General features: G+C 35.1%; 1 protein-coding gene across 1 annotated transcript in view; it reads left to right on the forward strand.

Moving 5' to 3' along the window:
• NLGN1 (neuroligin 1) overlaps nucleotides 1-19,674 on the forward strand; it is an 882,121-nt gene that overhangs the window by 197,510 nt on the left and 664,937 nt on the right. The gene's annotated exons all lie outside the window — the stretch shown is intronic.

The raw sequence follows: 19,674 nt of genomic DNA on the forward strand, positions 1-19,674 counted from the left end.
GCAGTGTCTGAAATCTATGCCCAGAAGAAAGTTCTTGTTAGTTCTGGGTGCTGTAGATAATTCTTATTATTTTAAAGATTTATTTTTATTTATTTATTTATTTATGCATACAAGAACTGGGGTTTAGGCCTAAGGGGTGTGTGTGTGGGGAGTTGAGAGAGTTCATCAGAGACAGAATGGATCTACTGAAATACACTGTTGAGGGGAGCAATGGGCGAGACAGGAGAGGTCTGCTGTGCCATGTGTGGATTAGCAACCTGGCCCGGGATCTAACTCATGCTGCAATGGCTGCTGATAGCTTGATAGTGCTGAGATTTAACCCCTTGCTTCACCAGGGAGGCCTTCCTATAGATGATTATTTTTTAAAAAATTTGTTTATTTTTTTAAAGATTTATTTAGTTATCGATGCAAATATTGTGAAAGGTATAGATATTAAATTACCTGATAAAAATTAAGACAAGATTTGCTACAAATGACAATATATATTAATTTTTTAAAATTAAAGTTATATAAATGTATATTTTTTGTCATTTGTCTTATTTATTTATTTATTTATAGAATTGCATATTTAAACTATCTTTATGGATTTTTAATTAACCTGGAGTCATTTTACCATTTCTAATTTTTGTCTTACTACCTGAAGGTAAGCACAACTAACTAAATTTCCTGAAAGTTTTACAAACCACTGGCTCACTTATTTAAGTGGTGTGGCAAAGGATTGAAGATATTGGGCCATGGACAATCAACATAGTTGAGCATTTTATAAAATGGGGAATAGTGAAAACATTTCAAACAGCAAACATGTGAGCCAAAAAATCAAGGAAAGCCATTGAGAAGTATACTCAATGTATGACAGACAGTGCAATTTTTCCAGATACTGGTATGTGGAGGGGTGGAGCCAAAGATAATCCTAGATAAGTAGGCAAGAATTTATGTGCATATGTGTGTTTCTGGGCAGTAGAGATACTGTAAGTGGGGTTAATTCCACCACTAAGGACAATAAAACTTAAATTTTTATAGAACTTTGCAGTTACATTGCACATTTATATATGTCAACCTATGTGATCTTCCCATCAGTTGTTCTCATTCTTAATCTCCTTTGCTGATTACTTCATCTATACATTCTAATAGTGACAGTCAGTGATCAGTTCTCAGTTCCCAATTGTGTATTTACACTCAATCTATTTCATCCAAACTCGTGACTGAAAATAGCACCCATGTGCCATCGCTTTTCAAAGTTACATTATTATTCCAGGAATTTCTTCTGAATTCCAGATTTGTATACAATAGCACAAATCAGTATTGCTTACTGGACATCCCTACTGAGATAGCTAATAAACTTTCACTCTCTTATCTTAAATATTTTATCTGTCATAAAACTAGCACCTTTGAAACTAAAGTTGAAAAGGACTCCACTATTTCAATCAGCTAGGCTGATAGGATGACATGTAGGGGTACAGATACCTGCTTCCAATCTGGGTTATCTGGAGACATGAGCTGGTCACAGCACAAGCCATCAAACATTGTATAATGAGAACATAGTGGACATGCTCAGAGTGAATTATAGTTGGATGAAAATTCACAAACAACGTAGAATATTAGTAATTAACGTGCACTTGCTAGTTGAAAAAATCAACTGGACCTTCTCAAGTTGTCTCACCCTCACCTGTAAAGCCATTGCATGAGAAACTCAGGGTAAATAAATAAACGTTTAGTAAAAATTAAGGGAAGTTAAGTATTGGTATGTCTGCATTAATGATTTCAGTTTATTTATTTTAAAAAAAGATTTATTTATTTATGTATACAAGCACTGGGTACAGTCAGAAGCGTGGGAGGGTGAGGGAATTCACCAGAGCCAGAGCGGGGAACAGAACAGGCAGACTGAGAAATACGTTGCTGAGGGGAGCAGCGGGCGGCAGGAGAGGTCTGTGCGTCATGTAGGACCCTTGCTGGCAGCCGGGAATCGAACCAGTGCTGCAGAGGCTGCGGGCAGCTTCGCAGCCCAGTGCTCAACTGCTGCGCCACCGGAGGAGGTCCAATGATTTCAGTTTATGTTACATGTAGAAACATTTGTTTATCTCAAATAATAAAGTTAAATTTATTGTTGGAAGATACAAAACCCCAACTTTGTGTAGTTAGGACCTCCTATCTTTGCCACCTAATTCTCTCCAGTCTTTATCTGTATGCTCCAATCTTGTGTCTGTATGCTCTCAAACACATTGACATTTTACAGCCATCTTTGCAAATGGGATAATGTTATATGCACGGTCACACACCTTGTCATCGTTGGGTCATTTCCCTTTCTCAGACCCTGTCATATTCAGGAAATATTTTTGGCGCTGCCTTCAAATTATCTAAGAATCCCACCTTTTCCTCACACTCCATTTCTGTCATCCCAGGTAGAGCTATCAGTGTCTCCCATATCGATTTGTTGCAGTGGTCTCCTCACTGACCTTCCTGTTTCCACCCCTGCCTCTCTTCATCCATTTTCAACACAGAAGCAGCCTCAATTTTTATAAAATAAAACCTACTTTACTATTCTTAGGCTCAATATCCTGCATGGGGTTCCCATTTCCTCTGGAATAATGCCAGAATACCTACAGTGGCTAACAAGACCATATTTAATCTGGCTGACTGTCCAGTCTCATCTCTTGTCTCTTTCCTCTTTCTAGCCATACAGACCTTGGCCCTGCTCCATGAACAATGCATGCACATGAGGTAGTCCTTACTTTGTCTGCCTAGACCATTTTTCTCCTCAGAAGTTTTTTTTTTTTTTTATTTAATCATGTCTCACACCCATTATAGGCACAGATTTACAGATATATGTTAAATGTGCCCATGTTTTTCACTGTGCTTTTTATAGACCCAAGTAAAAGGAAAACATAAGGCGATGGGCTTAATAGTGAAAAATGTAGATGTCTAGTTATCCTTCTTGTTTAGGTAGAAAGACATTTAAGTAGACCGATGCTGACTCTACTGAGAAATGAATGTTTAAGGATATTGTGCTTAGACATAAATCGTGTAAAACACGACAAATCCTCATCATTATTTCCAGTGTCTTCTCCATTCAGGGTCTTGAAAGATTGCACTTCCATTGCCTCCTGAAGTTTGAATGTCACCATACAACTTACTGTGGCCATATGGGAAGTAGTTGAGAGAAATGCTATTTACTCATTTAAGACTGGTGTGCAGTTCTCTATATTCTGTTCCACTTTGTGAATGCTTAACTCATGATGAGATGATAGTATCACAAAGTGGTTCAACTCCCATTACCTGAACTCCTTAGTGACTATGAGGTCAGAAATCAGTCTTAATTATAAACAGTGATTTTTAAAGTTGTTATTATAGCCTAGCCTAACCTAGATTGAACAATATATTATTGTTTCAGTTCTTTCCTTGTGTTTTACCAAACTTATCCTCATAAACAGGTCATAAAACTAACAAATTCATGATAAAAATCATTTTCTGGGTACTGGGAATATAGTCTCATTTGAAGTCACAGACTAGGAGAAGTTGGGGTCAAGTTTTGGGCAGAGGGAATTGTGTGTCAGCATCCTACCAAAAGAATACCTGCCCCAGGATAGTGTGGGTCAGAGACACAAGTAGTGCAAGGAGGCAATGTTGGAGGGCGTGTCAGCTCTGTTCCAACCAAAGTAAGGTTGGAAAGGGGGAATTGGCCCGTTAAAACTCAGTCCTGTGAGAATGAGGACATGGTCAGGTGGTCAGGTAAAGAATATAACAGGTGAGGAATAGTCCAGGTCCCACAGTTAACTGAATTGAGTTAGACAGAAATGTGAATGAAAGACCTGCTTTTTCAGTGGGGCAGCATGAACTCTCCAAATGGAGATTGCCTGAAAGTAATTGGGATTTAGCAGTGAGCAACAAAATCATATTTCCTAAACTGTACTAAATGCTAGGACCTGGGCTGCTGAATTCTCACTCATTCATATTTGCTGCTGCTAGGAAAAGTGTGGCTGCCCACTTCTTGCACATATGATAGGGTAGGTAGTAAAAGATGATGGAAGAAACTTAAGCATTTTCCCCAGAGAATCAGGTTTACTAGTTGCATGGGGAAATAGAGGGAAGTTGTAAGTTACCTGTCACCACAGAGAAAGAAGGAACAGTTCCAGAAACATGATTTTGAGATATAGCTATTCAAATTCTTGGTTGTATATACTGCCACATGAAGATACTACCACCAATGTACCTTGTTGTTTTATTTTATTTCAATTTACTTTAAGTTTTTAAATTTCTTTTGCATAGAACTGGGGTGTAGGCCAGAGGTGGGGGGTGGGAGGATTCATCAGAGACAGAGTGGGGATCTACTGAGATACACTGAGATACACTGCTGAGGGGAGCAGCGGGTGAGATAGGAGAGGTCTGCTGCACGATGTGGGTTAGCTGCCTGGCTGGGATAATACTGAGACTTAACCCATAGGCCACCAGGGAGGCCCCACCAAGGTACTTTGACAAAAAGGAATGTTATGACAGTCCTCAAAATTTAAAAATCAGCAGTATCAATTAGAGTGAAGATGAAGCAGATGTTCCAATGCAGATTTTATTATGACTATAGATGTATGTATTCAAAAACATTTCCTTTGAAATGAAAGTAAATAATACCAATTAAAGCTGTTTTAGGCATATTAGAATGCAGTAAATTGAAATGACTTTTTCCATTCATTGCAAATAGAAATTTAATCCCTCACTATGTTAATCCACTTCAAACTCAAAGCAAACAGAATCATTTGTAGAGAAAGGAGAGAGCCTGAGAGTAGTAGGATTTTGTAAAGAATGGCCTATAAGAAGGGAGGTATAATGGAGCGATACAACACTAATAAAGGCAGTGAGAGTGGCTGATGTTTGGCAGCTATTACACAATAGTACTTTACTATTTAAATTAGTCTAAAGGGAGCTTAAAAATACCCATCAGCAGATCTGGTAAGTGGGTTAACTGATCCACAAATTTGATGCATTCTGATTTCATTGGGAAATTGCTTAGATTGAAGCTATAGATCCTAAATTCTCTCTGCTTTTAAGCTTTAGACATTGTTTTTGACCTTCTCTAGCCTCAATTTCAATGTCATTCAGACAAATTGGTTAATTATATAGGTTAGTAGGTCACCAAAACATGCATAGTTGAATATGTTAAATGTTAAGGCAAATCAAGACTAAATTATTTTGGAATGAAAGAATGCTTGCAGCATTGGATTCTTCAGTGAGATCCATTAGTAAAGCTCTCTGAAATGTTTAAATCTGGAAAAGGAATTTGCTTTCTAAGATATTATCACCCTCTATCCCATGTTACATCTCATTAACTCTTTCTTGTCTTCTACACTTAGAATTTCTCAAGTACATTTCTCCAACTTCCATTTTACTGTCATTCTACAAATGATTTGACATTTCCTTGTCTGTATGCTGTTGATATCTCTGATTCAGGAGATATCACATTGCTCATACTTCTTTATTTATTTGTGGGGCTCCTTCTCTAAACTGCAAATCCTTTAAATAAAGATGGACTATATCTTAGACATCTTTTTACCTCTAGGACTTGGCAGATTGTTTGGTGCATAGTATGTCTTCACCTGTTTGTTGCATAAAAGAATGAACAAATGATACTTAAGAATTAACATTTTTCTGTATTTTGAAAACTTAAATAGATTTATCCTCCAAGTGAAATGCATAATGAATTATTCGGATAACAAATGGTGTCATGACACTAATATAGAAAAAAGGATTGCAAATGGGTTTCATTCTGTGCTCTGAGGAATCTTAAGGAAATCCATTTAACCCCCTTGTCCTTACCTAGTTCAAATGAGGCTACTTCCATGGAAGGTATAACATATTGTCCCACATTCATGTCTTTTGTAAGAAATTACTGAGAACAAAACATTCATTCACTCTTGCATTCCTTCTTAAGCAATTTTTTATTTGACACTTGTGAATAAAGGTAGGTAAGACTCCTTCAAAGAACAATTAATGAAAGTAAAAGTTTGATAAGAGATATGGAAGAAAGAATAAGATTACTTCCTTGTTTGGGAGTGAGTGCAATAAGGTGTGGAGTGGGTGGTAGAGGATGGTACCAGCGGACCTCTCCTGACGTGGCCGCTGGTCCCCTCAGCAGTGTATTTTGGTCATCTGACTGTTCTACTCCCCGCTTTGTCTCTGATGAATCCTCTTACCCTCCCTCGCCTGTGGCCTATACCCCAGTTCGTGTATAAAAATAAATCTTTAAAAAAAAAAAAAAAGAATTAAGAGCCATGGGCCTCCCTGGTGGCGCAGGGGGTTAAGACACAACCTATGAAGCTATCTGCAGCCACCACAGCATAAGTTTGATCCCCAGCCAGGGAGTTACCCACATAGTGCAGCAGACCTCTCCTGTCTCACCTGCTGCTCCCCTCAGCAGTGTATTTCAGTCGATCTGCCTGTTCTGTTCCCCACTCTGTCTGGTGAATCCTTTCACCCCTCATACCTCTGGCTTGTACCCCAGTTCTTGTATGCATAAATAAGTAAATCTTTAAAAAAAAAAGAATTAAGAGACATGATGACACTAACTGGGTAAGCTTCATGGCCAAATCACTTGATTTCTGAAGGTTTTATTTCCTTAACTGTGAAATGGTCCTTATCTTTCAAATGGTCCTCTATGTTGCCCTCCTGGGAGTTTCTGCCTGGGGAAATGGAGTGCATGATGTACAGAGGTTTGGTCCCCTGCCTTCTCTCCTTTTGCTAGATCAGATGTGTTTTTACCTGAAATACTTGCTAGCATTGTGTGTGTTCAAAATTTAGCTCAACCATAAATATTTTGAAAACCAAGGATCTGCTGCATCTTAGGAATCAGACATTTATTATGGGCATTGAAGATTTAAGGCCTTTATTAATCTTTAGTGACTGGTGATTGGTCTTTATTACCTGTGCTGAGAGAAATTTTAAAATGGAAAGTCAAAGAAAAATGTTCTCTTTCAGAACAGACTTATATAAAGTTTCTTTCACCCACCATGTGCTTTTAAATGTTGTATTTGCCTTTATGACATTTCATCCAAAATGAAGATGCAACTTTCACATGAACGTTACATTATATTTTCAGGGAATTATTATCTGTATTCCCTTGGTAAAGGAAAGATAATATTACAAATCTGTTTCTTAGATATTATAAAGATGCATATTTGAATTTTTGAATCTTGTTATATGGATCATAGATATAGTATTTAATAAATAAGCTGTTTGTTGGATTAACATTTTTTTAAAAAAGCATACTATGAGACTATCTATCGTAGGTCTTTTTATTGCCCATGCTAATTCAGAAAAAATGGAAATGTATATTATTAGAAAGAACTCAGAATGGAATTCCACATTCTGATTTCTACACTTGATAAATGCCTATACGGTCTTAAGGAAGTTACTTTTCCCTCTTAGTTTCTTTAATTATAAAAAAAGAAAACCACATTATTTTCTTTGCTATCTCAAAATATTATTTTTAAGTAAAATTAGAAATGTCAAAATGGTTAATTATCTATAATTTATAAATGATTGATATTTTTTAAAAGATAATGTTACCTATGTTGAGAAGTGTCTCTATGGTTTGGTTTTGTCTGACCCTTTTTTTGACATCACACTTTTTCAGCCCAATTGCCTCTACCTAAAAGTGAGATATAAATCTCTGTAATGGATAGTTTACTCCACAGTTTTTACAATGTATCAGAATGAGTGTTATTAAAGAAAAAATTAATATTAGTGAAGATATACTTGACTGGACAGTGATGGTAAGCCTATAGTCCGGGATACTTTCTTGAGTTATTTATTCAGTCTATGAGCATATATTATGTAAGAATGTTTTTACATGCTAAATAAACTCTTTAGTGACACCTATTAATAAAGCTGTATGAATTCTTCAAATTCAGGAAACAAATTTACTTTCTTAAACTATCCATTTCTGCCCCTATAGAATCTCATTAGTGCCTACTCGTTATCCATACTCAGCCTTTTTTTTTTTTTTTTTTTTTGTGGGACCCTCACCGGAGGCGGGAGAATGAACCAGTGAACTGGTGCTGCAGAGGCTGCGGACAGCCTCACAGCCCAGCGCTCAACCGCTGTGCCACCAGGGGAGGCCCAATACTTAGCCTTTCTTAAGTACTTTCCCTTTCTCCTTACATAATCCCAAAAAATGATTGAACACTTCCTTGTCTTTGTGCTACTGATCATCACTGTTGTTCATAGTATGTTCCTTACAAAGCTCTTACAAGTTTAGGTGTTTTGGTTGTTGTTGGTAGTGATGGTAGAACATTTTCAAAATAACCTATTCTATTATTAATACTGATCATTCCCAATAGAAAAAATTTAAATATGTGTTAGTTTAAAAGATCTTCCTCTACCCTTGATGAACAGAGGAAATCTGAAGAGTGGAGCAAATAGGCAATTCTGTTTTTCCACAAATATTGTGGCCATTCCCATGTTGTAGACGAGAAAAGAGAAACTCAGAGGGGGTAAAGTGTCATTAGCAAGCGATAACCTCAGAATTGAACCTGGTTTCTACCTTAAAGCAAATCCTGTGCACATTTGCTTTATGCTAGTAGGGACCAGTTTCAGAAACCCTTGTTCAGTGAATCTAAATATACCCTCTGGGTCAGTGTTCTGTACTCTGGCTACACATAAGAATATCTGTGAGTGGGCCTCCCCGGTGGCGCAGTGGTTGAGCGCTGGGTTGCGAAGCTGCCCGCGGCCTCTGTAGCGCCGGTTCGATCCCCGGCTGCTCCCCGGCCACCAGAGGAGGGTCCCACATGGCGCACAGACCTCTCCTGCCGCCCGCTGCTCCCCTCAGCAGTGTACTTCGGTCCTTCTGCCTGCTCTGCTCCCCGCTCTGGCTCTGGTGAATTCTCTCACCCTCCCGCGCTTCTGACTGTACCCAGTGCATGTATAAACAAAACAAACAAACAAACAAACAAACAAATAAATAAATAAATAAAAAACATGCCTCTATAAAAAAAAAAAAATAAAAAAAAAAAAAAGAATATCTGTGAGTGTTTAACAGCGGTTGATGACCTAACCCCATTTCCAGGGATTATGATTTAATATTTTTGTGGGAAATAAACTCAGCACTGATGGGCATTTTTAATCTCCTCTTCCCCCATCATGGGCAACCATGGTCTGAACTGCCACTTCTGGTAATAGCAGAGAAGTGACTTAACCAGAGCTTTTTTTTTTTTTTTTAACATTTATTTATTTATACAAGAACTAGGGTATAGGCCAGAGGCGTGGGAGGGTGAGAGAATTCACCAGAGATAGAGTGGGGAACAGAACAGGCAGACGGACCAAAGACACTGCTGAGGGGAGCAGCGGGCGAGACAGGAGAGGTCTACCGCGCCATGTGGGTTTCTCCCTGGCAGGCTGGGGATCGAACCTGCACTGCAGAGGCTGTGGACAGCTTCACAGTGCTGCGCTCAACCCACTGTGCCACTGGGGAGGCCCTAACCAGAACTTTTTATAAAATGATTAGTTTGGATAAAGAATCATGTTACTAGGTCCTTTGTGATCTTAAGGTGAATCAGCTTTCAGAGTCCACCGATCACGCTTCCTCTTGCATCTGGCTACATTTTTTGTTTTGGTTCTGTCATTGGTTTCTAGCGAGGGCCCTTTTCCAGATATTCATGGAAATCTATACTTTTGCTAACACCCCGGAGTCTGAGTTGGGCAATCTAGGTGTTTTTTCTCATCTGACTGATCTTTTAAGAAGGATTTTGCTAATGGTTCCCTAGTTGAATATTTAGCAATGCTGTCATCTTGGAGCCCCTCTCTTGAGTACATAGTTCAGCTTCTCCAAGGGGTAACATCACCCTGTCTCACTACAGAGGGCACTCCCACCTTCTTTTGTGCTTCTAGACTGTCAGCAGCATTAACGCATGTGAGGTGACTGAAGCTAACCTTATTACTGGTACAAGTCCTGCTTCTTGAAGTGCTTGGGACCTCCTTTCACTCAGATGACCCTTCCATTTCTGGGGGGACATCCCAAAAGATTACATTTATATCATAGTTATATATGCGAGTGTATTAACTCCTGATTACTGAGTCGATACCCATTGTCTTCATTTCTGAGTTCACCACTCTTTACAGGGAGCATGAAATATAAGAAGCTTGTGTTTGAATTCAAATGCAATCTTTGTTTGGTCTGTTGTCAATAGCAGACAGTCATTTAGTATTATTGGGTTTAGGTTTTCTGATCTGTAAAAATTGGAAAAATTGTTTGTGCCCTTCAAAGTTGAAAGGCACACACACACAAGTAAAAGAACTGAGCAAAATTTTGGTACAGAGGATGTAGTCAACAAATGAGAGCTGATATAGTTTTTGTTGTTATAACTACTAAGTCTGCATGCCCTCATGACCACTGAGAGAGCAAATGAGTAGGGTTAATAGGCATATGAGATGAGAATATGTATCTCATTTTGTATATTATGTATATTTATTATGAGTATATTAATTACATTGATGTAATTAAATATATTTTATATAATATATAATTGTTCATTTTATATAAAGTGTTACATGTATATTAATGACAAGAAATATAGAAGGGAAAGAGGATGAGAGAGGGAGGCAGGCAGGCTACCCTGAGGTTTTATTCTCTTTTCTGTATTATTGTTGTTATTATTTTACTTTGCTATATTTGATTTCTGATTTACTTCTTTATGTAATGGGGAGAAAAGTTACAGGGCAATTTTCTAATTTTGTCAGGATTAGTCATCAAAAAAATGAAAGAACACTGTCATCATAAATGTTCATTTGAAATGTATGCTGCCAAAATTAAGATCAATGAGCTGTATTTTGAATGATTTATTTTAAATTTAGTTTAATTTTGAGCATTTTTTAAAATTATTCATAACCCAAATTTCTTCATAATTCAATTGAAATACTATCAATAAGATATGCCTTTTGATAAAAATAAGATTGACTAAATAGATATATTTGCATTTTATCAGTCAGTAAACCAAAAATAAGGAGACCTTGATTTTCATATTGCAATAGAGGACACAGAGAGAAACTAGATGTCAAAATTGATTAAATTGAAATAAAACTCAATTTAGAATTTAATATGTAAATAGTGTATATCAAGCTCCTTATTAATAAGTAATTGGAGAACTTATCACTGCAAAGCATGATACCACAAATGTTGATGGTTTTAAATAATCTACCTATTTAAAAGTCGATAATCTAAGACAGGTTTCTACTAAAAGTGTCTCATTTATACCCGCCATTAGAATAAATTGCTTAATGCAGAGACCTGGTTACAAAAACAATTCCTTTAGAAGTTTTAATCCTCATAAAAGGGGAAAGAGAACGTCAAACAACTTTTATTGGATGCTACAGTAGAATGACTTTGAATGATTGTTTAATTTTCAAAGGATCTACCCAACTCTACTTACATTTAGTCCATACTGCACAGTGTTGCTCAGAAGAAATGTATAAGTGCTTTTTATAAAAAAGCTTTTAATGAAGTCAAGATAAACAATTCAAACCACATTTTTGATCTACTACCATGGTAACTCTAGTAAAATATGATTATTCTGATATGGCATAAATTTAACAAGCACATGTGAACATGGACTTTAGAATGTCAGTTAATATTAAGAACAGTAAGTCTCAATTTCAGGAACCCTGTTTAAAACCAGGACAGTTAACAGTTTTCATGGCACTATCCTTGGTGACTGAAATATAATAGCTATAAGTACTAAGAACATATCTTCAAATATTTTATTATCCTATTAGGTAACTGATTTGGATCTGGAATCTTAAAACTAATTTAAATCACCTTCAGGCTTTCTTACCATTTCCCTTATTCTTTTTTTTTTTTTTTTTCCGAGGTGAATACCATTCTCTTTTGAGAAATTGTAAGCTGGAGTTTAATAGTTTTGTTTTTCTCTTGGTCATTTGTTCATATAACATAGTTGGCCCTAAGCAATGTCATTCTTATCCTCTCTTTGGTTATCTTCTTTTCTTGAAAGTCTCAGAGAAAATTCTTTTCTATTATTGGAGGCATTTTTCACAAACATCAGACAATTCAGTATCATTAGGTAATTATACTCTTCTTCTGTATTAGTTTTGTTGTTGTTTCTCTTCTGACATTTCTTTTTAAATAAACTTTGCAAGCACAAAATCGTCAGAAAATTGACTCTACCATAATACAACTTTTTTGATTATTCTTAATCTAGATTTTTACAGTAATATTAGAATCATCTGTAGAATAATAAATGACTTTTTCTTTTTAATTCGTTTTTTACAGTCTAAAGCTTCACTATCCAATATCATAGTTACTAGTCCTATGTGGATATTGAACTCCTCAAATGGAATTATTCCAAATTGAGATGTACTCTAGATACCTAGATATCCAATACACACATAAGATTTTGAACTGTGTGTGGAAAATTAAAAATATCTCATTAATATTTTATGACAGTGATTATATGCTGAAATGGTAATATTTACATAGTTAAATGAAATATATTAAATTTAATTTCACATCATAATTCTTTTTTTAAAGAGTATAGTAGAAAATTTTAAATTGCCCTTATCGTGCACTTTATGTTTCTATTGGGTACTATTGACTATTTCTTAGATTACTATTAATATTCTTAACTAAGTGCATTAGTTTACTTATTCTGTAACATAAAATCAGTGGCTTAAAACAGTACATAATTAGTAACTTGCAGTTCAGGAGTTAGAAGTAGTAAGTGGTTTAGCAAAGGTTGTCTTTTTTTTCTGGATGCTCTTACAATTCATTATCTTGCTTTGTCCAACTTCTACAGGTCACCTGCAATCGTGGGTACATGGCCCTTTCCTCCCTCTTCTTTTTTTTTTTTAATTAAAGATTTATTTATTTATTTATACAAGCACTGGGTACAGTCAGAGGTGCAGGAGGGTGAGAGAATTAACCAGAGCCAGAGGGGAGAGTAGAACAGGCAGAGTGATGAAGTACACTGCTGAGGGGAGCAGCGGGCGGCAGGAGAGGTCTGCGCGCCATGCGGGACTCTCGCCTGGGGACCGGGGATCGAACCGGCGCTGCAGAGGCTGAGGGCAGCTTCGCAACCCAGCGCTCAACCACTGAGCCACCGGGGAGGCCCTCCTCCCTCTTGTCAGCCTTTACCACTCTTTCTGTTTATCTGATCTTTATTTCTGTTAGCTTATCTCTTACTCTGAATCTGATCATTCTACCTCTCTCTTATAAGGACTCTTATGATTACATTGGGCCCTTCTGAGTATTTGTAGTTTAAAAGCCTCTGTGAATTCTCTTCTGTTCTATCAGGTAACATTCAGATTCTAGGCATTGGAAACTGGACCTCTTTGGAAAGACAATATGCTTCCTATGTTAAGTATATTTAATGTTGTACATTTTTCATTTGTTAATTATATTTTTAAAAAAATTAGTTGTGGTCAAGTACTTTAAGAACAATGAAACTTTAATATTCAACAACTATGCTTTAAAAACAACAAGTCCAATGCGGTGTGTTACAATGGCTTCTCAATAGCTGAGACACTGACCTAGTGTGATTTTCTTTAAGTCAGCAATTTGCCTTCTTGCTTTTCTTTTTTTCCATTTAGCAAAAGGAGATGTTTAGTCTCTATATAAGGAATATAAATCTAGAAATCTTTGGGCCAAATTTCAAGTAAGTGTGTTTTAATGATTAGTTTGACTCCAGCTGAAACTAATTTCAGGGATGTGTCCTATGTCTGTTGTTAAACTTGTGAATGATGAGAATGTGAAATATGAATTAGTTTAATGTAACCAACAGTAATAGATAATGTTTTAATTAACACTATTTACACTGGTAGTGTGTGACTTACAATAAAATTTGCCTTGAACTTTTTTGAGATTACCTTTTTTTGTGTGATTTACTTTCAAAATATCATTATTTTCCTTTATTCCCCTTTTGTCTCCTAGTACAGTTTAGAAAAGAAGAGTCAAGGTTTAATATTTTATAACAGAACACCATTTATTAGCATGTTTATTTTTAGAGACGCTTGGGAAGTTTTATAGAAAAAGCTACAGAGCTTAGACTGAAGGTCATGATTTGAGCCTAAGGCTCATCAACTTTTTATGTATTAAATGTAATATGGTTTCATCATTCTATTTAATTAAATCATTCTACTATTTATTTCAGATCATCAGAAAAAGGTTTATTCACATGCAACCCAAAACCAAGTTTCAAAATCAAATATGAGTCATTTTTTAAAAAATCATTCTTTCAAAACATTTGTGATAATCCCCAGCCTGATATAAATAAAAGTAAGACTCAGATTCATGTGTTCATAAATCTTGAAAGAGTGAGGGAGACAGAAAGAAGGAGAAAAAGATAGAGAAAAAGAAAGAGAAGTGTTTATTTCTTTCAGAGATGACATTTAAATTAAAAGTCTTTATTTAATCTTTTGGAAAAGGCAGGAGATGGTCATTAAATTATTAATTAATAGTGAAAATCCAAGCTTGAGTTTACTTCTAATATTGTGTTTAGTATAATTTGTGTTTAGTATATTCCTGTTCAGAGTGTTAAGAGCATCCAATCTGTGGCTGAAGTCAATGAGATGACAAAGCTATTAGACTGTAACTAAACATTTCCTTTTCCAGCTTGAGCTATAGAACATTAATTTTCATGTGGCTTTTCCATAATTAGGTCAATTTTTACACTATTTTGTAATTGTCGAAACACAGTCAACTGATACTGTACAATAAACCATAATTGATGATGTTCAATAGTTTGGTTTTCTGGTTGCATTTTTAGTACTAAAGGAATAAAGGAATACTGTTCAATCTTTCAGTTACATAAATTTCAATTATATAGAACTCAAAATTCAAAATTACATCAAATATTTAAAATGTACTAAACTATTAGCTAAAATCTCTGAAGTTGAAAATTTACATATTTTAAAAAATGAGTAATTATAGCAATTAAATGTAAGTTACATGTACACATGTTGATGAATATATGGAACTTCTTCAGAAAGAAACAAAACAGATTTTTAATTATTAGCATAATGACACCAATATTGGAAGTTTTTAGCAGTTGTATATGATTTAAATTTCCTTTGAAAAAATTTGGATTTACTTCTAACTCAAGCCTCTGAGCTTTACAGATATATTTCAGTATTTCAAACCAACTTTGATGAAGAAGATCCCTTTCTTTTTTTGACAGTATCATCCTGGACTTGATCATTGTTTCCTTGGTTTCCATTATCAATTTGCAAACCATGGCACATAAAGATGCATCTGATAAATTTAGCATTCATGCAGGTGTATCCTCCCAGTACATACCCCAAATGTTCAGTATCAGTCAAGTGTTTCAAGTAGCCTTTTCTAATTAAGCAGGATTGTGTGAGCACATTCTTCCCAGCAGAAAGAATCTCATCAGAAACAGGCACCTCAGTAGTTAGGTATTGTTATGTTGCAACACTTTTTTATTTTTATATTTTTCATAATTCCCAATTGCCATTCATTGAGATTCAAGTCTTGAGTACTTAAAATGAGGTTATACCAGGGGAGTTCTGAAGATGGTAGAGGAATAATTTATTCCCAGGACTTGCTTTAAAAAATCTGTTGTATCTGCTATTTATTTTTTTCAGATAAAGAACAACAAACTTTCATAACATCCTAAAATGTTTACTCCAAGGCAGATCTTAGTTGATTTGATCTAGTCATAAAAGATGGGCTTTTATATCAGCTATTAAAAAAAAAAACACAACTCATTTTATAATGACTTGTATTTAATGCAGCAATTTAAATAGGTATCCATCGATTTTTTTGGTTGAACCATGTTATTTCTTTACAGGATCCATTTAGTATCTATCTTTTTAAAATTTCTTTATAGAAACCAAAATAAGATGTGTAATCCTACCATGTTACTTAGTACAATTTTAATTTTATGACATAATCAAATTAGAATCTATATATTCCACTTGGCACTCTAGTTAGCCAATCCTGTGTGGCCTTTCATATCTCATTATTTTTTTTTAGCCATACTAATGTTTCACTTCTCTCCTCTATTATTTTATTTTTTTTTTTGAAGAGAGATTCATAAGTCCATCCAAAATAGAGAATAAATTGATTTTCTTCACATGCCACACATCCATTCACTAATAATCTGTACTATGAGGGTTACAAAGATTATGTAGGTCCCTGTCCTCTGTGTAAAGTAAATCACCAGTAAGAGAAATTATTTGCATTGCATGTTTTATTCTCACCCCCCTACTACTGTCCTTTTCTCGATTACTGTAAACCTTCGTTGATTACTGTAAACCCATCAAACCAGTTAGTACTTACACCTACTGAAAATGAACTTTTCAATTCTCTATACATATGTAATTCTTCAATATGGATGCTAAAATATTTATTCAAAGTAACCACTGATCATTTACAGTTGTCAAGTTAATTATCAATAGTGGATTAATGGTTTATAGTGATTGTTTTTATTAAAGTCAGCTATCCTATGATATACTTCATGCTGTGCAAAAGGTATTCAGTAGGAGATTGCTGAAAGAATAGGTCAACTTCACCAAATCTTAGCATATCTGTTTGTTTCCTTTTGTCTGTACTATTATTGAAGGAAATTAAATAGTCCTCACACAGCTCCTTTGTTTATTGTCTAAGAATGCAGTTCTGAATGACTTAAAATCGGTTGTTGATGATTTGTCTTGGTGTCATTCCTGAGTTCAGCGAGCTGAATGATATTAATTACTATTTTAGATGATTTTACTTTCAAGATTGGGTTCTTAATAACTTATTTTTCTATATTTGCTGTCTTGTGCTTTTAATGAATTATGAAAAACACTAAAATGGTGAGATTTCTAATTTACATATTTCATACCAACAATGCCTCCTTATTTGAGCTCACTTGTGTACTAAATATTCTGGAAGAATTTTCTCTTGTGTTGTAGTTTGACTTAGGCTACTTTGGTGGTTTTCATTTAACTGGAGAGAACTGAACATGATCAATTGGTTGCCAATTTCGCAGTTTTAGAGGCCTTATCTCTCAAAGGAAAATACAAAAAAGCCATTTTAAGGTTACCTATTTTTCCCAACCACACTTTTATCATTTTGTTTTCTAGTTAGAATTTTTTTTTTAAAGATTTATTTATTTATACAAGCACTGGGTACAGTCAGAAGCGCGGGAGGGTGAGAGAATTCACCAGAGCCAGAGCAGGGAGCAGAGCAGGCAGAAGGACCGAAGTACACTGCTGAGGGGAGCAGCGGGTGGCAGGAGAGGTCTGCGCGCCAGACCTCTTCCTCCAGGACCCTCCTCCGGTGGCCGGCCGGGGAGCAGCCAGGGATCGAACCGGCATTGCAGACGCTTGGGGCAACTTAGCAACCCAGCGCTCAACTGCTGCGCCACCGGGGAGGCCCTAGTTAGAAATTTTTATATCTGCTATAGAAATAGATAAATATCTCTTTATTTTTACTTCTTAGAAATAAAATCTACTACAGATATATTTTTTAAAATCTCTGTATAGAAAATTCATTATGCAATTTTGAACTCCCATACTTTTTTTTTCACTTCTACCATATACTTATTCTAGCTAGAAAATTTTCTAATATTCTGAGGGATCACAGAAATAATCTAGTCTAAATATTTATTTTTAGTGACATATTCCAGGTAAACAACTTATATGTAATAATATAAACACCTGTGTACTTAATATACAGGTTAAGAAATAAGGCATTGAAGATTTGGTTGCCCTGTGATGCCTTCCTAATTCCACTAACTTCAGGCTTTCTGCACAGAAGTAACATCTTTCCTATATTCCATGTTTCTCAACATCATATATATGCTCAAGATAATAAATATAATTATTTTATAAGACATTACACTTTTATATAAATAAGATTAACCCAGAAGCAACTTTCTGCTATCTGCTTTTGTTGTTGCTGCTTCACATTGCATTTTTGAGATGCATCCATACTAACTCAAACATCTATAGTACATTCATTTTTCATTGTACTTCATGTAATATTGTGTTATGCGAATATTCTTTAAATTACTTGTCCATTTATTTATCCAAATATTTAGATTATCTTTTCCTTTTTTTTCCTCTTTCAAGTAATTCTGCGATGGATAATTTATGCACATGTATATGGAAATATACAATAGTGAAGAGACGAAATTTCAGGATATGAAAATATTCACGTTGCTAAACTGCTCTGAAGTTTTTTTTGCTATTATATACTCTCAATAACTTTTCCACATCATGATCAATATTTTACATTACTGGATTTATAAATGTTTGCCAATTTCATAGCTGTGAAACTGTATCTCTTTATTAAACTTGCATTTCTCTAATTACTTGAGAAAATAAGTACCTTTTCCTGATGTTTATTGGACATTGAGGATCCTCTTCCGTCACTTGACTGCACATCTTGTCTCATTTCTCTCCTCTCGTATTTTTGTCTTTAAGATTTAGAAGAAATCTGTATATATTTTGATGCCAATCCTTCTTTTGATCATATACATGGCAAATAACTTCACTCAGTCTCTGCCTTTATAATGTATGTAACCTCTTCATTTTAATATCAAATATAAAAATTTTCCTTCATGGCATGAATTCATTCTTTATATATTAATGTTTGATAAATACTTCTCTCCCCATCTGCCCAAAGTCATAAAGCTATCTCCCTCTATAATTTTTTATTTTCTCAGTAGTTTTAGGAATTTTTTCTAACCCTAAAAACACATTTAGGTGTGAAGTTGAGAGCTAGTATTATAATTTTTTAATATGCCCTATATATTGTCTGCATTATTAATCAAGTTTCCATAAATGGAGATATGCATTTCTGAACTTTCTATTTAATGATTTGATTTCTATACTTGAACCAAAGCTGTATTACCTCGGCTACTGTCATTTTATACTGAGCCTTAATAGTTAATATAGAAATTCCCTATACCGTGCTTGTCAAAATTGTATTGACAAATTTTGATCTTTTGCAAAAACGTTTTAAAGTAAATATTACAAGTTCTATGAAACACCATGTAGTGTATTTTTAATAATGATTACATTTTTATATTAATTTACAATATGGAATTTCATTCGGGAAGTTCTATCTTTGTTAATTTATTTGAATTTACTTTTTAATTGCAAAAGATCAATTAACCTTGGGCCAAAAAGTGACTGTTTAACATCAAATAGCCAATTAATGGTAAAACCAGTGTTAGAAGGAAGGTCTCTTGACTTTGTGTCAGCTCATACTCTAAAAAGACTTAATTATGTAGTCAGTTATGAGAAAGAATATACTGCCCCCACCAGTATGAAAGTGAATCCAATTTACAAAGTTTCCTCACAACCTTGATAACTTAAGTGTAGTCAGAGGGTTTGTAAGAAATATACAACCTCAACACTTCCATGATCCTATGGAGTCAGTATCCTCATTTTAAAAAGATCCCTGGGTTACTCAGTTAAATTTCTGAATTATTGTTGCCTAAGCAGAGTCCTGAAACTGACTGCTTTGCATGATTTTCTCTAAAACATGTCAAAGTTCTAGTTGCGATCTTTAGGTCATTTAATTGAAAATGTTTCTGATAAGCAGCATTGAGATCTACAAAGTGAGCCTTAGGTCTTGCTCTTTGAACCTCAGGCTTACAGTCACTATCATCTTCTTTATTCAGTGCACATAAAATGTCTGAAATGAGAAAAGTTTTAAAAATATATATCCAG

The sequence above is a fragment of the Talpa occidentalis genome, unplaced genomic scaffold (genome assembly GCF_014898055.3).
Source record: "Talpa occidentalis isolate TD23 unplaced genomic scaffold, MPIMG_talOcc4v2.1 talOcc4.4, whole genome shotgun sequence".
Classification (NCBI taxonomy): Eukaryota; Metazoa; Chordata; class Mammalia; order Eulipotyphla; family Talpidae; genus Talpa; species Talpa occidentalis.